The sequence below is a fragment of the Zootermopsis nevadensis genome, unplaced genomic scaffold, assembly GCF_977971745.1.
Source record: "Zootermopsis nevadensis isolate Lab colony 2312 unplaced genomic scaffold, Znev_1.0 Znev_ptg000001l, whole genome shotgun sequence".
NCBI lineage: Eukaryota > Metazoa > Arthropoda > Insecta > Blattodea > Termopsidae > Zootermopsis > Zootermopsis nevadensis.
In genome coordinates this window covers 4,170,370-4,191,541 of record NW_028259133.1, presented here as the reverse complement: position 1 = coordinate 4,191,541, position 21,172 = coordinate 4,170,370, and the positions used below count along the sequence as shown (strand labels likewise).

Below are 21,172 nucleotides of genomic sequence, written 5' to 3'. Positions count from 1 at the left end.
AGTTAATTTTGTTCAATTACCGAACGCAAACATTAGTTGTTCGCCTCGCATTAGATTTTGCCTCAAGCAAATCGGTACACGACCTACTTAGAAACATAAAGCGACCATCTTTAGACAGAAGGAAAGTTACCAGCAACGAAGTATACTTGTCGTTTTGTAGCAGGGCTCCTCAACAGCCAACTTCCATACGTCATGGGAACTACGCCTGATAACGTCTGCAGTTTCCCGATAACAATATACTAATTTAAAAAGTTTAAATGAAGAAAATGAGATGACCAAAATCTGAAATGTGAAATCTGTACCGGAAAATACGTAATTTACATGCGTTCTTTGTATTTTTACATTATGAGTGTTCGTAACGGTACTACAACCCAGAAGACATCCATCTTCGGGCTCGTGCGAACCTCAAACTCCTACTAAAATATTCTAGTTGGGAGTATCTCCCAATGGCACAACGAACTTACTAAATTTTACCAAAATCCGTCCAGCTCACCGATGCCCCGAATTGTAGTAACCTGAACAGACAGGCAGATACGATAGGTATCATATTCGTTCATTTCGTAGACATCTTGTAAGAATACAACTGTGCAATTATCAAAGTCACTATCGACCCATCGTGGATTTTAATCAAAACTTTGTCGTTGCAAGGTTTTATCAAAATATCCTGTTACAATTTCAGTCATGTCCCTCAAAATTACAACTGGAAATATCGTCAGTATAAGACAAGCACGTTTCCTCTTTGTATCATACATAAAATACCCTAAACTTTTTATTTAAATTTCCCAACAGAAGTTGTCTGACTTGAATTATAATACATTTCTGATAGAATTCTGCTTTTAATCTTATGGTGAACCCAGTCTATTCATGGACGATATTGGCTTCCATCTCACAAGCCAACCAAGCTTTTAGTTCCTACGTGATTTATGGGTTCCGTCTTGCGAGGAGGACCTACCAGATAGAGGTCGAGACTTTTCATTCTGCCACACAGAACACATCGGCGAAATATCATTTCAGCGTAATTTACAACCACTTAGGGTAAAAATCCTTCTGATCTTTTAAACTGCATGCGTCAAGGAACGTGGTTCATGCTCTGAAATTTATACATCAAACCAGAACAGAGTAAATCGCGCAGTTTTTCTGACGTGTCTTGTGAGACGTAGTTCACGGTTTATCATTTTAATACGGACGGACACCGACACTAGATGGGGGTGAGTGGTCAGTATCACGCTCCGGCCGTGCTTTACCCCTGGTAGAGGACCCAAGTACACATTTTACAGGAGGCTGGATGGGTATTAAATACAGTATCTACTATTAAATTACGTATAAATGACGTACCGAAGAATAAACTGGGATGGCGTCCAGCATAATTACAAATTCTGTTATTATTCTTACTTTCTTCCTTTCTTTCTTGCATATAATGACTAGGATGTTATGGTTTCAATGAAAAATACCAATATACGGTTGTAGAAATTACATAGATTTACGTTAACTTATATTTCTTTTCAAATTGTACTCTTCTCGGTCTTGAAAGCAAATAGTCTTCTTGGCAGTTACCAAAGTTTCCACTATGAAAATGGTGGCAGTACGTACTTTCCTCCGAAACGTTGATAAACACGTACCTCACAAAGACCACAATCTCAATGTCAACGCCGTGAAATCCTCAAATCTCATATTACGTAATAAAAGGACAGGCATTGACGGCGTTTGTATTCAATGTTGCCAACTGTTCCAACCGATGTTACTAAGAACTAGTGAATTCTAATCTAAGATTGGCAGGAGTAGCACAGTCAAGCAATTCAGAAATATCATATTCGAATTTTATCTGAACCTCAGAACGTACCGCGAACATGAGAAGTACAATATGATATAGTTGCGTCATATTGTGAAACTATAATTTAATTAATTATTCGGTTTTGTCCGTCTAATCACAATTCAAATTTAAAATTTACAATTAAGATAATTAAAATATCATTTGATGTTCCTCATCGAACAATCGATTTACATTTGCATATCAGAAATTGTAATTAGGTTTTAAATTTATAATCTTAACTTTTACACCTGAAGATGGTTCATATAGGAACCGAAACATGTTGTAAAAAGATGTTCAAAATGTAAATCGATTGTTCGATGAAGAACATCAAATGATATTTTAATTATCTTAATTGTAAATTTTAAATTTGAATTGTGATTAGACGGACAAAACTGAATAATTAATTAAATGAGAAGTACAATTTAATTTCTAACACACACACCCATAATGGAATTTTTGCCACGAACGATGAAAAATGATTTCGTTTACTGAACACATATAATGGCTGATCAAAAATGTCTGTGGTCACTGTCGAAATCTACCGAAATAATTAAATTCTCAAGTATAATTTTGGTAGAACTTCAGTGTAATATAGGCCTATGTTTCGACAGTCGTTAAGGTCTTTGGCCTAAGCTGTACAGGAACATACCAATTGCACAATAAATGACGTACACGCTCAACTCTACAAAGAGATTTTCGTCATTTGCCTTTAAAACACTCTCACGTATGCATACAACTAAATAATAAAAAATATAAAAAAACAAAACGCACGCTGGAATGAGGCTATGACACGAGAAACGCACGCAAGCAAAACTTAATAATGTGGGTAAAGTGTTTGTCTTTCTTTATTCATTTGTTTCTCTTTGCAATTTCAAAAGTTGCAAACATTCGTATGAAAGAGAGACGATGGGAACTTATTTTCATTACTGGACACACGGAGAGTGGGGGATGATTTTCACGAGTTACGACATTTTCGTTGCTAGTCATTCATTTGTTTTGAGAGAGATTTTTTTTTTACTATTACGTTAAGCAAAGCTTTGTGCACCGATATGGGAGTTGGGTTTCTTTCGAAACACTGCAACCATCAAACCGTTATGGTCTAAAATATTTAGACCTTGGACTCGTTATCCTACAATACGCGTCATGACCTAGAATGTAATGGATTCTAACTTCCCTGCTTTAATTTAAGATTCCAATCGATCCATGACGTAATAAGCATAAGGAACATATTTGAAAGTGTTTTCATAAAGACTATAATATTACTTCCAAAACTTTTAAAAATATATCTGTTCAAAAAGGATTTGTCACTTGGAGAATCAAACTATATGATGATTTTTTTAAGCGGAGTGTACTAAAGTGTTGTTTAGTGCTCAATAAACTGTATCATGCTACCTCTCTCTGTATTTTAATTTCAATTATATTTAATATTATTTTACCCTTTCATTGATCAGATTTCATAGTCATGTTTATTTATTTAATTATTTAGTGTTCTGTCTGACGACAGGTCCATATGAACAGGATCCTTCCATCCTTTTCTCGGACTGGGACCTGTTCATATACGTTCTTGGCAGATGATCCAGAAGTGGTTTGCCATTGCCTTCTTCTGTGTGTGAATGGAGTAATTGTTGGGATGCCACGGAGAAACCGGGGAAGCCCCCGGAGGAAAACTCCGTGTTGCCTAGACCACGGCCTTGCCCAACACAAATAGTCATGTAACAAAGATTAAATTACTGAAGTACTACATAATTTCAATAATATTCTAACGTTCAAATTTATTTCTAAAGAACTTAACCAGTACGACATTACTGACATCTACAGACCGGATGATGAACAAGGAAATCATTCCACTTTCGAGACAGCAAAGAAAGATTCTACTTTCCCTTTCATTCACAGACGCTAACATATGAGAATGTAGTTGACAGAAATAATTGAGATACATTAGTAACCTACTTTCTGATTTTTTTAAACCGACTCCTGAGGAAATACGTTTTTTTACGATGCGGTTTCAACTGCAGAGGTTAGAAAAATCTCGAACAAGTATAGTTTATCACAAGAAATACGCGAAACTTGACGAAGAGATTCTAATTAGAAGGTAGATACAGAAAAATAAGACGGAACGGATGTGGGATTATACTGGGGCACAATTCAGGGAAATTACTTCAAAGTACCGCGAATGGTTAGTAGATGTATCGAAATAGGTAGAATATAGAATTAAACATATAGGAGAAAAGATAGCCAAGTTCTATAATTCTGTAAAAAGAAACTGGGAAAAATTAAACTGTTGGCAAATCTGCGGAGAGTCTATTATAATCTCTCATTCCGTTCATTGCTACACATGAAACAACCCGACGTTAGCTGTGTTAAAAAAAAAATTACAGATATTTTAAATGATCTGTGGGGGTAAATCACTGGGTGGGGTAACTTCATGAAATAAACCATGGTTATTAGTTACCTAGGTTAGTATACTTGCACTGGTTCTCATGTTTACCTGGAAAATCACGTGGTAATATTTCCTCGATGACGTCATCGCCCTGACAGACAAGTAACTGACACCCCCGCCTACGCGAAGGTCTTTGCTATGGGCCGATCACCCGGTCTTATAGTCCCACGTGACGATTTGTACGTGTTTTCAAGACGAGTTCTGAACGGAAGAATTTTTACGCAAAACATCGGTCAATACATTTGATAAAGTGTTTTAGAACATGAAAACTTGACTTTACTCTCTAACTCTTTCCACGGAGCACAAATAATATTTTACCATACCTCTACATAAGATTTTCCACTTGGTTGTGTTTTTTCCATTCTTCTCAAAATCTCTTTTAACATTTCCTCGGTCTTCCGTTTGTCGCTCTGATAGCTTTAGCTTCCGATAAATTGTATTCATACACACAAATATACCATGCTATTTTATGCGAGGAAAGCAGATATCAAACATCTTTCCTGTCAGGGTAGGAAGAACATGAAATGTGTGTCAAGGATTCTTTCTGCCTATACTCTGCCTAACATAAGACAGGTACATCAACATCAGATAGTGACGTAGACTACTGAATGAACACTGTAGGACAAACTATCCGGTCCCAGTGCCTGATTCGTCTGCATACAGATGACACTGCACGTCACACCTGCTGATACGTTTAAGTGCCGCTAGGCAGCGCATGATAATAACGTGATTTTAGATTTTTGACTTGATCTTTTACGATTTCACCATGCAAAATGTTAATCACCCTCTATCATCTCCCAAGAGTAGCCCAGCGTAGTGTTAATTTTTGTAATAAAATAATAGTAAGTGGAACTTTCGTTTCACTGTCGACTTTCAAGAAAGACCTTGGGCCATGAAGACAGTTGAAACCTCGCTATGCCTTTTTCAGTGACTCAGACTATAAAGCATCGTATGAGAGGATGACAGTGAAGAATGAACTGGAAAGAGTGTGGAAGGATAAAATTATAACCTCAAGATGGATGTACGAGGTGCGATCGGAAAGTTTCAAGACTGTGTCAATATCGGGCGAACCGGATGTATTACGAGCTTCTGCCGCTAGGGGGTGCGGCCTACATTCATAGTGAATCAGTGTGCCAGCCGGCATCATCGAATTAGCATTTGTTTCTTAGTTACGGGCGTTTTGGTAGTGCATTACACCGACCCTCCTGCGATTTCGGAATGGCGTGTGCATCAAATTTTGCCAAAGACTCGCCAAAACGGCTACGGAAACCTATGAAATGCTAAAGCAAGCATTTGGGGAGTCCGCAATGGGTCGTGCACAAACTTTTGTGTGGCATTCACGTTTTAAAAATGGCCGAACCTCTGTCGATGATGACGAGCGTTCTGGACGACCATCTTCGAGCACAACGCCCGAAAATGTTACGAAGATTCGGCAGGCCATTCACGAAGATCGACGTCGTACCATCAACGACTTGTGCGACATTGTTGGGATAGGCTATGGGACCTGTCAGCTGATTCTAAAGGAAGAACTCCACATGCGACGCATCCTGTCTGAGGACCAGAAGCAGAATCGACTTCTCGTTTGTCAGGAGCTCAAAGATCTTGCAAGAACCGACCCCAATTTCCTTTTTAAGCTCCGTGTGACTTCTTCCTCTTCCCAAAGATGAAAATTCAGCTAAAGGGAAGGAGATTTGAGACGATAGAAGAGATTCAGGCAGAATCGCAGATGGTGCTTGACAGGCTGACAAAGAAAGATTTCCAGGGATGCTTCCAGGCTTGGCAGCGGCGCTGGGATCGTTGTGTTCACTCCCAGGGGTACTACTTCGAGGGTGATGGATGAATTTAATACCTGAGATAAGTGTACGGGTTTTTATACGCGCAGTCTTGAAACTTTCCGATCGCACCTCGTATACGTAGTCCCATGGGGATATAAGAAATACTTACAAAATTACAATCGACAAGTCTGAAGTATAAGACCATTTGAGAGACCTAGAAGCAGATGAGAGGAAATTATTAAAATGGATATGAATAGGCTCTTAAATTGGATTAATCTGACTCAGAACAGAGACCAGTTGCAGGCACTTGTAACTACGGTAATTCATCTTCGGGTTCTATAAGACGCGGGAGATTTGAATGAGCGACTGTCAGCTTATCAAGAAAGAAGGAACGGTCGTATGACAACCACTTTGGTTTTGTTATACGTAGGGTTACTGATTTTTGGAAGTGTGTCATTTTTGACTTATTCTTAATCCTGGGTACTTGGTAATGAGAAAATAACTGTTCCAGAGGTCCTTGAACTTTCCTCAGCCTTCCATTTGTGGTCTCACACTTCCCAGAATCTCGCTTTCAGAGCTGGCGAGGTTAGGCAACTATGTAGCAAATGAATAGCATTGGGTAACAAGGAATGTTTCATCTGTGACGCAAACTACTAGTATGTCGGGTTTAACGTTGTTCTTAATTAGCTAACTAATTTACATTCGAAATTTTAATGACGGGAACTAAAACGTTTCTGAAATAGGAATTATCGAAACAATGACAGACGAAAGAATAACGAGAAATATAACGGAGAAAATGGAAAGAAATTAAGAAGAATTAGAGAATGAGAAACACATGAAAAATCATTAAGTATCTTCGATGTTTAAATTTACAATGGAGAAGTTTCGTCTCATATTAATATCAATCAATATCAAGTTGTGTTTTATTAAGAATCATCAGTCGTTTCAAATATCCACAAGACGTACAATCGATCGAGAAGTTCCACAGACAAATAATAAACATATAATAAATAAATATGTATTTATAATCCAGTGGTTCAAGAATGCCCTATTCTTGATTGAACTTCGTGAACCAGAGCTTTGAGCTTTGTACTGCACATATATGTAGGATTTTATATGATTAATCAATGCGATCACTGATAAATAACAGCTTTTATGATCCAGGTAAATTGATATTATTGTTTTATGGAGCGATACCTGGCCCGTGTGCCACGGTGGTCTAGCGGTTAGAACGCTGTCCTTGTAATCCTGGGGTCTCGGGTTCGATTCCCGGCGGTGCCCGAATTTATAACTTGTGTTGGGCAAGGCCGTGGTCTAGGCAACACGGAGTTTTCCTCCGTGGCATCCCAACAATTACTCCATTCACACACAGAAGAAGGCAATGGCAAACCACTTCTGGATCATCTGCCAAGAACGTATATGAACAGGTCCCAGTCCGAGAAAAGGATGGAAGGATCCTGTTCATATGGACCTGTCGTCAGACAGAACACTAAATAATAATAAGATGAGGTGGTCTAGCGGTTACAACGCTGGCCTTGTAATCCTGGGGTCTCGGGTTCGATTTCCGGGGTGCCCGAATTTATAACTTGTGTTGGGCAAGGCCGTGGTCTAGGCAACACGGAGTTTTCCTCCGTGGCATCCCAACAATTACTCCATTCACACACAGAAGAAGGCAATGGCAAACCACTTCTGGATCATCTGCCAAGAACGTATATGAACAGGTCCCAGTCCGAGAAAAGGATGGAAGGATCCTGTTCATATGGACCTGTCGGCAGACAGAACACTAAAAATAAAAATAACCTGACTCGTATCAGAAAAATCTTGTAGCTCTCGGCGGTGTGTATTGCAGTTCCTACCAGAAGCCGGAGAGTAACAGTTGCCTTCAGGTAAAACATAGAACGCAAATTGTAAGGAAACTTAATCTATTCACTTCGCATCAGATGTTATGTGGTACAGCTGGCTAAAAAGTAGACTGAGAAAAACAGCGAATATTCCATAACTGATTCCAATCACGAATCTATATCTAAAGCTGCTATTTTTATGACGCGTTTTAAATTTCGAACACGAACAAGCATTTTTTTCTACTCCGTCAAATTCCAAATAAATGCCACGCGACCTGGATTCTGGGGATTATTTTCTCATGGGTAATGTGGCAAGAGCGTGGAGCTAATCACATCCAGTTGTAATTTACGAAAATTTACCTCCAAATCGTGTGCACGGGAGTGACTTAACCTTTACCTTCATTCGTAAACGTTTATTCGAATTCTCACCATTTAATTTGACATAACGGTCAAGTAATCACATGACTCAGCTTAAATATTAACTCGTCATGCAAAACTCTTACTTTCAGACGTAAGAAGAATGTTATGCAGAGTTACGTAACACATTCAAGAGCACACTTTTCTTTTAGGATGTTTATTCATGTGAAAGTAATTCGGATGCATTTTACTCACGTTTTACAGGTCAACGTAATTTACATTTAACAACATTTTCGTCGACTCATCCAGGAAGATATTTGTTCCTTCCTTTGCTCAGGTTTGTCAGCCACAATTGACTACCATTAGAAAGTTTACATGATTATGCATTCGCCCTGAGACCTAACCTCTGACATATGAACGCAGTCAAAGAATTCACAGGTGTGTGTGGAAATGAATCTTTTGTGTTTGTGCAGTAAAAATGAGAAAAATATTACAAAACCGTCAAAATGATTATTATCCTTCCTACTTTTTTTATATGTTTATTGTCTTCGTTAATTATTTTATAGAAGAGACACAACACGGTAGACTTATGCTTAGGTGGGGGGTATAATATTCAGATGAATTTTAATGAAATAAATGGAAATATACAGACTGGAGGTGGGCCTTTGTATACACGACAATGAATTTTCTGTCCACAAGTTTATTTGTGATGGTTCTACAGTTCTCACTCAGATCTGAAACAGGGATTGTGGGTTATCTTAATCACAGCTAAAGTAAATTCTGAGCTTGAGCTACGTCACAGTAAGAGGAGAAAGTTAAGGTCGAGAGGACAAGAATACGAAATATAGCAAAGATTCTGGCTGAACAGTTATAATGCAACTGAATTTAAAGTCAATGTATAAAATCAAAAGGAACGTGGTTTATCCTTAATTCTGATACCTTGAATTTTATACGACACTGCATTGTTTGAACCAAATCAACAATAAACACCAGCAATATAGGAACAAGTATTCATAAGATGGTAAAGTTGCGTCATATTGTGATATAATAAGTAAATATTAAATAAAAAATCTGGAAAAGAACATCGTTTGATATCTGATAAAAATGTACCCTGGCATAATGTATGAAAATTGTATTTGAATTATTTATCGTTTTGAAGCTTTATATAATTATATACACCTGAGGATGGTTCTTTTAGGAACTGAAACATGTCGTGAAACATGAAAAATGATGGTGTAATGTAAATTTCGATAAAGAACATCATTTAATATTTTAAATATTTTTAATGTTAATTATTGTAATATTTTAATATTTAATAAGAATTTATTGTGATTAGACGGACAAGATTTAATATATAAGAACAAGCCTTAACCCGCAAAAGCTGATTCTATAGCCTAAACGTAATAATTACATCCGATAAGACAAGGAAGCAATCAGTAATCTCTTCTTAAATGTTATCGCTTCGCGTTAATTCCCCTCTTAACTTTGTGAGTAGTATATTTATCAACGAAGTTCGGTAATATTTTGAATCCATTGCATTACTGACCATTGCCTTCCTTAAGGCATACAACACCCAATCACAATCGTGGGATGGAGTCTTCAGCCGAAGCCTTCGGTAGCAGTTAGTATTGTCATGTTCTATCTCGAGATGGTGGATTCAGAACATTGTATTGAACATTGCCCATTGTCTTAGGTGTATCTGACACACACAAAGGTTCGAGACTCCCGTCTTCACGTGACTGGTTGTCATGATACTAACATTCGTTTTCTCTCATTAGTGACAACGATATGGATCGAACTCTGGATGCTAGGCTAGTGCGTTAACCACCATACCACAGGGGTGGCACAGAAATGGTTGTAGTTTTACTCTACTTAAGTTAGTCATTCAGTTTTCCTATTCTGTAGCAGAGGTATAAATACGAAACTTAATAAAGTTCTTGGCTGACAAATGACCTGTTCTGTTCTTATAAATATCGACTCCTTCAGTTTCCTAACGATTCTATTTTGTTTTTTGTGTATGATTTCTATGATAACATCCTATGGGCCTCGTCCCACGAGCATATATCAAGCATATAAGAGTACAGCAGACTCTCGATTATCAGGGTTGGTTTGGAAATATAATTTTCCGGATAATTGAAACCCCGGATTCGCTAATAATGAAATAATTTTGTATAAAATTTAATACAGTACATACCAACTATTTTTAAAATGACTCCAACGTATAATAATAACATTCTATAATCGGCGGTGCCCGAATTTATAACTTGTGTTGGGCAAGGTCGTGGTCTAGGCAACACGAAGTTTTCCTCCGGGGGCTTCCCCGGTTTCTCCGTGGCATCCCAACAATTACTCCATTCACACACAGAAGAAGGCAATGGCAAACCACTTCTGGATCATCTGCCAAGAACGTATATGAACAGGTCCTAGTCCGAGAAAAGGATGGAAGGATCCTGTTCATATGGACCTGTCGTCAGACAGAACACTAAAAATAAAATTAAAAAAATCAAAAAACTTAAGGTTTTAGCAATATCTAATTTATGTAAACTAGAGCAGAGCGCTCTTTCGGAGCTCCTCGGAGGGTTGTTTGCGATTTAAAATCGTGAGTAAGACACAAAATTAACCCCCCCTTTGGGGGGGTTAATTTAGTGTCTTACTCAAGTCATTTGTTTACTCGGTATTGTTGTGTTGGTACAACAATGCCGAGTAAACAAATATAACGTAACATTGTTTGATGACGTCATTTTTTGATTGACGACAAATCACGACTTCTTTTTTGTAAATACGTTAAATAACATGTCATTGTTGTATTTATTAGTTTCTTTCTAACTTTTAGAACAGATTTTCAAAATTAATTTTTAGCTTTCGTTTAAATCATATATACCCCTGTTAATCCGTCCCCGAATAATCGGGAGTCACCTGCATTTGTATAATTAATATCGCAACTGGACACCCCTCTTTAAGATTCTTCGAAGTTTGACTCAACTTCAATCTAAGCTTTGTAGCACATATACCGCTCTTGCACTCTTAGCCTCATTTTTCGCAGCGCCATTCTTCTGTTGGCGCCCAATTAAACAATCGAAAGTTCTCGTCTTTCCCTCGAGTCGATAAGATGAGACTGCAGCAACTTTCGAAATCTCACAGACAATATGGAGGATCCCGAGGTCATCATGCTGTGAGGTCACAAGGTTGCGAACAGGAGAATCTTTAATAAAACAAGGATTTGTGCTGAAATCGTGCGAGTGGGCGAACAAACTACAGAACAACCACAAGCAACAACGTGCAGGGTAAATCAAAATCTTTGTTGTTTCACTTTAACTTTGACCTTTAAAATCGTCTGCGAGCAGTGAAATCATTTTACTTTCGTGAATTCTTACCAGCGTGTCACCTCGATTAACATCAAGTTAAATTTGTTACTCTAATGCCTTGACATTACCAAAAAACTGGATAATTCTTCCTTGTGAAAATTTCTGTAATCTGATATCTTGAACTACCTTCTTAACTGCTTAAGTCTGGAATATGTTTCTTAATTTTATTTCTAGATTTTTAAGTCATTTGTAGTTTTCAATATATTACTTTAGTGCTTGGCTATAATTGGGGCCCTTTTCAATCACACAAATAGGCTGATGATTGTTAATAAACCCCGGATGTTGGGGGCACAGACATTTATTTTAATTTTCATGCGTCTTAGGGCGGTATCGCACTAGGATGCCATGGCAGCGACACCAACAGCGATGCCATGGCGTCCAGCTGCCAGCTTTCGACGCCAGTCGAGCGAACAGATGGATCAACATTATGAGATTACGAAATGAAGAGCTATTAGCAAGGAGAAATGTCAACTTTTATCACTTTTGAGAAAATGAGATTTACCAATATCAAAACTACATACCTGGAGTGAATTTCAATTCTGTAACAATGAAATAAGTAAAAAAAATTCTCCATACACACAATTTGCACGTCCATACCATTATTGAATTTGAAATATTTCAGTTCTTGCAAATCACATGTAATATTACATGAACAAACTTTATTTAATAAAACATTATAAAAGCAGGTTTCTTCTTAATTCACATTATTTGTGATATATAGATTGCTAAACAAAAAACTTATAAATCAAGTTGCCATATTGGAAAGCGGCCCCACAAATAAAGCCATAGAAACACTTCTTAGCTAATTCTTTCTTTTCTACTGTAAATAAATCTCCTCCAAATATTTCCACAAGTTCTACCCAGTTTCTTTTTTCAAGTCCCGGTTTGCGTATTCAATAGCAGATGAATCCCATAGTGATGGTCGGGACTGAATTTCAATTATCAATCTTTCGGTGTCGAAATTATCCACGTTTGGAAGAAACAGAAATACACACAAGCACATTCACGCACGGACGTCAATGGACTGGCCAGACTGTCATGTGGTGTTGATTTGGCCTTGGCCGTGGCAGCGATGCCAGTAGCATTTGAACTAGGCATCTTGGTTGGCAGCGATGCCAAGTTGGAAGCGCTGCCAGACGGATGCCAGGTGCGATATATGACTACTAAATTAATGCATTGAGTTTGGCCGAGATGTTGGCAGCTACGCCATGGCCTCCCGTTGGCATCCTAGTGCGATACCGCCCTTAACGTCTTACAAAACATCAGAAACTTTGTAAACTACAGAAATTCACTGCCCGCAAATAGAATAAATTAATTTTATTTAGGTTAAAATTTAGGATTAAATTTTTATATTATCAGACATACGCACTGTTAAATAAATTATAGAATATAATATATAGCATAGGCAAAATTTAGATTATTACATTAGTATTATATACGTGTATATATCCGTCATACATTTACGTTCTTACTCCAAGCACAGAATGTCAAATTCAATATCATAATGACTTTGAGATATTCGACGATGTGCCCCTACCACACTCAAAATACTGAAGTACGTAATCATGTTAGTAAATGGGAAAGCATGTTATGAGGAAACATTCTACACTATTCAACAACACAGTTACAGCATTTACAAAATAGAAAAATTCCATGGCATATAAGTCAATCAATAATATATACCAGCTGAAAGTTTCCCACTTAAGTCGAATGTCAACATTTATGTTGCGAGAATAAATCACAGCATTGCATACCCAAACAGTTATCTTCGTCTGACAGTACCGAAAATCTATATTCTCGGTAAGCAAATGTATTAAAACAATTTTAGATGATACTCCCTACATAAGAGAGAGTTTTACAAGTCGTGAAGATCAGTCTCGAGATAAACGGCAAAGCGCTATACTTTCAACATCCGCTACATTAAAATATCTTATAAATGGCAATGAGACATTTTCTTAGAGAGTCACACGGAGAATTACTAAGGATAGTTATTATTTTTTATTTAGTGTTCTGTCTGACGACAGGTCCATATGAACAGGATCCTTCCATCCTTTTCTCGGACTGGGACCTGTTCATATACGTTCTTGGCAGATGATCCAGAAGTGGTTTGCCATTGCCTTCTTCTGTGTGTGAATCGAGTAATTGTTGGGATGCCACGGAGGAAAACTCCGTGTTGCCTAGACCACGGCCTTGCCCAACACAAGTTATAAATTCGGGCACCGCCGGAAATCGAACCCGAGACCCCCAGGATTACAAGGCCAGCGTTCTAACCGCTAGACCACCTCATCTTATTATTATTTAGTGTTCTGTCTGACGACAGGTCCATATTAACAGGATCCTTCCATCCTTTTCTCGGACTGGGACCTGTTCATATACGTTCTTGGCAGATGATCCAGAAGTGGTTTTCCATTGCCTTCTTCTGTGTGTGGGATGCCACGGAGAAACCGGGGAAGCCCCCGGAGGAAAACTCCGTGTTGCCTAGACCACGGCCTTGCCCAACACAAGTTATAAATTCGGGCACCGCCGGGAATCGAACCCGAGTCCCCCAGGATTACAAGGCCAGCGTTCTAACCGCTAGACCACCTCATCTTATTATTATTTAGTGTTCTGTCTGACGACAGGTCCATATGAACAGGATCCTTCCATCCTTTTCTCGGACTGGGACCTGTTCATATACGTTCTTGGCAGATGATCCAGAAGTGGTTTGCCATTGCCTTCTTCTGTGTGTGAATGGGATGCCACGGAGAAACCGGGGAAGCCCCCGGAGGAAAACTCCGTGTTGCCTAGACCACGGCCTTGCCCAACACAAGTTATAAATTCGGGCACCGCCGGGAATCGAACCCGAGACCCCCAGGATTACAAGGCCAGCGTTCTAACCGCTAGACCACCGTGGCAGGCACTAAGGATAGTACGCGGTATAAATGAAACAAGAGTTGATTCCTCACAGGAACCCAGATAATTTTGTCCAGTCCCAGTATGGAGGCTCATCCTGTGGGCACACAAGTCTCCTACTTCAGGTATAAACACTGACTGGGTTTCCGTCCGTATTGGCTAAAAAGACGATCTCATTAGCAATTTGTAAGAACATGTCCATTAATATGATATTTTCAAGGACAAATAAATTGTTGTTCCTTTGGATGAGAGGGCAATTTGCATACAGAATTTCTGTGGGAAATCCTTCTGGAAAACGACTACTGGGCAGACCAAGAAAGAGACGGGAGGATAATATCAAGATTGATCTTTGGAGCTGGGCTGAAAGATTGTAAATAGATGGAGCCTTTGGTCATTAACAACCGATCAAGGCCCTTTTTATATGAATTATGCTTCTAGGGACTACTTAATATACGAATCTTTAACTAACTGTTGCTGGAATTGTGTCTACAGACAATATTAATGCAGTTGCAATTAATGCTATAGTTCGTGATATTCCCAATAGATATCCTACATTAATAAATTTTCTCATTGGTACTATGATACTTTAAAATATTATATTTGGAAGTAAAAATAATTCTCTCAGCGAAGAAGGGAAATGGATCTATCTATAGATTATTACAATGTCTTATTATTTTTGCGTAAATTAATAAATTAACGATAAAATTTGACAAACTTGTTTGCAGTAAATCAATACATCACGCAGACATTTCTCGTTGCACGGACAAAATCAGTCATTATCCCTGTTTTTTGAGAAGGCGAGAAAGCCTCTATTATAGACCTGCTACATTTTAAATGTTTTTTCACAAGTATTTGAATTCGGCACACAGGATCATATTTCCTATCATTTTTAAATCCAATTTAAATTCTTCTCAACATGGCTTTACAAAACCTAAGTAAACTGTCACGAATTTGGCGTCCAAGTTGTATTAAAGACATTGGTATTTTTCACCATGTTTTCTCATATCAAACAGGTATATTACTCCTTCTCTTTAGATAACCTTGTGATACTCTTGAGTATCTTATTTCGTTTGGAACTCTCTCACGTCTATTAACCCAACAAACTTGAAAAGTCTGCTACCGTATGTTACGACATATTTAAATAACTATGCACACAATTACAACTACATTTTGGAAAACTTGAAATTGCACATATTATGTGACAGAATGTGTTATTTTTACGTATTATTCATAAGGTTTTCAGTGACGAGAGTTCCACACAACAAAAATCCTTTTATTCTCCTCCCTTTAGCTGCAAATAAGATTTGCAACAGGCCTAATGTAAAAATGGTAGACAATGAATGTTAACCCTTTCAGCCCTAGGGATCTCGTGTCATAACCACAATGCATTTGCCACCTAGTGGCTGGTTCATGAAACTGTCCTGGTACACAGATAGTGCTGCCATCTTGTACACACCCATGGTACTCGGATCACATTTTTTTTTACTGAACGCGTGCTCCGTTCCTGATAATTCCTGCCCCCCAAAACAACATTGCAGCTTTCTCTACGCAAAGGGACTTACCATACTAGACGTTAATTGCACGAGAGTTGGTGTATTATCTAAACTGAGTTACTTAGCTTCATGTCCACTGGCCTGGCACTAAGTGTCTTTTCAAAGTGTAAACAGTTTTGTTTGTATGCATTATATTATTATATAATTACAACGTATTTAAATTAAAAGTACCAATCATCTTGAGAAAACTTAAATCCATTATGCATAATACGAGGACACAAACCCAATACCACTGGTTTGATACTTTGTGCGCGCGCATATATATATCGGAAAGTTTCAAGACTGTGTCAATAGAGGGCGAACCGGATGTAGTACGAGCTTCTGCCGCTAGGGGGTGCGGCCTACATTCATAGTGAATCAGTGTGCCATATATATATATATATATATATATATATATATATATATATATTTACACTTATTTTCGTCTCTTTGACTGGAAATGCCAGTGGGCTGAAGTCTTGTCAAATTCATCAAGGATAAGAAAGTGAGAAGATCTCAGAATAAGTTCAAGACATACAAGAAATGGTACAATCAGGCGGAACACACGCCTGTAGGGGGCATATAATTTGCACAGTGCAGTACTGACGGTATAGGACTCTACGTGAACTGCTTTAACGTGACACAAATGATGGACACTGACCACTCTTCCGAGTGGTTTTGTGGTGTAACGAGGGCTTTTCTGAAGATATGGAATTATATAAAAATGTATGTTGCATTGCGTCTGAAAGTTCTATACGAATAAATAGCAAAAAATTTAAAAAGAAAATTATGAGGCGCTTGAATTGTCAACATAAATCTTTTGATTACCTTGGTTAAATGGTAATTTCTGTATTTTTATATCTTCAACATAATTATCGGCTTCTCTTCTTATAACAGAGAGAGGACTCAGTGTTCCATAACCTTGATATTTTGAGAGCTGAAAATCTTGGTTCAACAAAAGTTGTTACACCTGGGATAGTGGTTCTTAAATTATCTAGGTTAAAAGTTTGTACAAAAATGATAGCCACGCTGCTGCTATGAACTTCTTGTGCCACGATATAATCAGATTTCCTTTGAAGTCTTCCGAGTCACAAGGTTAATTTTTCAGCCAAAGATTCAGTCATAAATTTGTACCGATTTTCATATAAACTGTTCAGGAAACATAACCTCAAATTGAATGTGTCAGATTTCTCACAGTTACATTTTTTTCAATGCCTAAGAAACAAACTGACAGGTGAATGATCACGGTAAAAATAATTTCTTATAAAAATATTCTGCACTTTTCCTTCACAGAATTTACTATGTTGAAAACTGTTACGAAGGAACAAAAATCATGTTGCTACACTGTAAACGTTAAAAGTAGGCAGGGTCACCCATCTTTTCTTTTCCAGTTTTCCTTGAAAATGGGTGTGTTGCAGGTTATGAATAACACTTTGATTAACCCTGCACACATTCAGTGTTCACTAGAAACTAACTGGCTTAGGGTACCCGAAGGTTCATTGCCGAATTAACCAAAGCCCTCCACCAGTCCCTGTGTTCACTAGAAAGAGACGTCAAATGACTGAAAGTAATATTTTAAGAACAACAACTATCACAAAAATCTTACATGAAGGAAAAATACTCACGAGATACGCAAAACACATTTCAGCTTGGCTTGGCAGGGCTGAATAGGAGTATTTTGTGTGTCCTTTTCTCTCTGATGCATACACGAAAAACACATACTGGCACACAAAACGACTGGTGGAAGTATCCGGTTTCCTGTCTCAATGATTCACCACGCGAGGCATGAGTACTGCACGCGGCGTGCAAAGAGTTTGGACGATAACCTCAAATTCGGCCAGTGTCAAGAAGGAGAACTAATAGCGTCTGGGATTTGGCCTTCAATTGCGAGTCGGCAACACAGAGGACTACATTTCACTCATCCAATGTCAAATCCTTCTTCTTGGCATTTAAGATCTGACCACACTTACTTTTCGTCTGTTGTTGACTCAACACAATGCAGTTCAACAGCAACCTCCAATTCTTGCATCTCGTTGGTCTGGCTATGTAATACTAAATGCTAGAGATCGGAAACAAAAGGGGAAGTGGGGGTAGAGGGGTAGTAAGACGAAAAGGTAAACAAAGGCGGTCTACTGAGATCAGGAGCGGAAGGGACCCGTTGGTGTTAGTCAAATCCAGAACGGAATACGGAAACAATATCCGATAATAAGTCAGTTATCAGAGCAAACATGTAGGATAATTTGACTGTCTCACTGATAAAAACTTAGGACAAAGAAAATCAGCAATTTGAAAGTCACTTTGATCGGTCAACAAAACATCCATATTAAATGCATTCGTATTGAATAAGGAATGAATGCTACTTACGTAGTGGCTGAAATAATCGGAAAAACAGGGAGGCCTTTTACCGACTCAGAATTTGTGAAGTAGTGATTGGAAAAGTACGTCCAGTCCAAGAAAGTGTTGTAATGCACCAGCCTTTCTGCCTGAATTTTTGCAAGGTGTACAGAAGGAATGATAGTAAAATTAATTTGAACAACTCAAGATGAGAGTAAAATTATTTTATTGTTATGGACTCAAAATGGATTAAATTAATGACATCAGATACTGCTCATTTGTTGATATTCATTCGTGGAACTGATGCTACCTTAATGGTTCACGAAGAACTAGGTGGTTTATGCAGTTTGAAAGGCACAACTACTGGCGAGGATTTCTTAAAAGTACCAGAAGTGCTCAGTTCTTTGGAATTGATCTGGAAAAAATTTAAAAATGTAATATCTGATTGGCAGGGGGAGCTGGTGGGACATTTGTGGTTCTAAGACCCGTGTAGTAGGATGAATCTGCAAGGAAGCGATGCAAGATGGCTCTTAAACTCCTATTGAAAGGAATTTAAACAAAAGTTTCTACCGAGCACTGTGAAAAGTACTGAATTTGTTTAGTGATGGTTGCAGAAGCCAAAATCAGAATCACGATGCTCAAATTTTGGCAGTCTCAAGTTGTGAATGACAGATTTTAAAAAAAATATATCACTCGCACAGTGTGGCCACTGCTTCTTGCCATATGACTCCCATTTTGTTGTTCTTGAGTAAATGCAAAGGAAGAGGGAAAAGGTGGAATGTATGGAAATTACAAAAACATGTTTTCTGTAGTTTAAATAAAGGGCTTTATGATCAAAAATTTGTCTAGTCATTCCATTCTTAAAGAAAGCGATAACCAAAGCTCCGAAGTTCGTGATTACTAGATACAAATGTTGGGAAATGAGACTAAAAATTTGACATGGAAGCTAATGTTAGGATCAGTTTTTTGTCTTGAGAAATGACCCAAATATAAAGGACACGTATAAGAAAAGTATCTCTTTCTATGCATCCATTATACACTTCTTTGCTTCCAATAAATCCAGCAAAAGTAAGAGATCCTTAGCCTGAAAAAGAACTTAACTACAGCAAAAGCTTTCACCTACCATAACTTTACCCCTGACGGCGCTGACAATGTCGGATAATTCACGAATATGCACCATTAAATGTAAGGTTAAACATCTTTTTTTTCTTGTAGATATAATGGTCTGAGTTCATATAAACATTACGTGTAAAAATTAATGAGTTCGTGTGTAAATATAAAGCTCTTTGCCATTATGTATTATTATTTACAAATCTCTCATATAATTCGCCAAGAAAGAGCCCAAATCCATCACATAAATTAATGCATCATTAACCAGTACTGAGTAATAGTTCACAGACATTCTTTATAACTACTTTAATAGCACGAAAGAGCACAATAAAATACACAATACAGTTTGGACAAGAGACAATATTTGTCTCATAAAAAATTTTAAATCATGGATATGGGCCCTCCTCCTCATCTTCTCCTTCTCATTCTTCTCCTCCTCCGTCTCCTCTCCTCTCTTTCTTCTTCTTCTCCTCTCCTCTTCTCTTTCTTCTTCTCATTCTCCTCCTCCTCCTCCTCTTCTTCTCCCTTTTCTCTTTCTTCTTCTTCTCATTATTATCTTTCTTCTTCTCCTCCTCTTCTCTTTCTCCTTCTCATTCTTCTCCTCCGTCTCCTCTCCTCTCCTTCTTCTTATCCCCTTCTCCTCTCCTCCTCTTCTCTTTCTTCTTCTCATTCTTCTCCTCCTCCGTCTCCTCTCCTCTCTTTCTTCTTCTTCTCCTCTCCTCCTCTTCTCTTTCTTCTTCTCATTCTTCTCCTCCTCCGTCTCCTCTCCTCTCCTTCTTCTTATCCCCTTCTCCTCTCTTCCTCTTCTCTTTCTTCTTCTCATTCTTCTCCTCCTCCGTCTCCTCTCCTCTCCTTCTTCTTATCCCCTTCTCCTCTCCTCCTCTTCTCTTTCTTCTTCTCATTCGTCTCCTCCTCCGTCTCCTCTCTTTCTTCTTCTCCTCTCCTCCTCTTCTCTTTCTTCTTCTCCTCCTCCTCTCTTTCTTCTTCTCATTCTCTTCTTCTCCTCCTCCTTCTCCTCCTCATCTTCTCCTTCTTCTCCTCCTCCTCCTCCTCTCTTTCTTCTTCTCATTCTCTTCTTCTCCTCCTCCTTCTCCTCCTCATCTTCTCCTTCTTCTCCTCCTCCTCCTCCTTCTCATTCTTCTTGCCTATTTATTAGCTTTTACAGTAAATAAACCTAACGAGAGTGACGCATTTAAAATCACAAGGAATGCACTGGGATATTCCTGCATTTGAGAACAACTTTCCACTCTCATTAAATTGTGGCTTCAGGGTTCACATCATCCGGTAGTGGCCGTCCAAGCTGTCGTCTTTAAAACTTGATTTGAGAGCTTTCAATCTGGTCGACGTGTAGAAGTCAATTGTTTCTATATGCAAGGGATCTTCTTCTAACACGTCTATAATTCTGAGTTATGAGGCTGTAATCAGCATTGTCGTAAGGTTTCCTTCTACCCATTTTAGTGCCACTGCATAATTTTTGAAGTGGAAATATTAAATATCACCAAAGATTCTTGGAACAACGACATCAAATCCTTCGTTCTATGTTTTCAGAACCCAATGTTACTTTATTATCGACTTGTAAACTTCCACCAGACCAGATACTTCTACAACCCATAAGACAGCCATCTTTATATTCACCACCCTGAGAAATCCACTAGTCAAATATTTCAAATTTTGGAGCAAGACATCAAACATTACGCAGAATAACAACACAGATGA

At 38.2% G+C, this 21,172-nt stretch overlaps 1 protein-coding gene across 1 annotated transcript in view; it reads right to left on the bottom strand.

Annotated features, from left to right (window-relative positions):
• LOC110827296 (uncharacterized) overlaps positions 1-17,792 on the bottom strand; it is a 48,248-nt gene extending 30,456 nt beyond the window's left edge. Inside the window, exon 1 of the mRNA XM_022058839.2 lies at positions 17,638-17,792. The gene's annotated coding sequence lies outside the window, so the exon portion shown is untranslated. The remainder of the gene's footprint in view (positions 1-17,637) is intronic.
• Between the last annotated feature and the right edge of the window lie 3,380 nt (positions 17,793-21,172).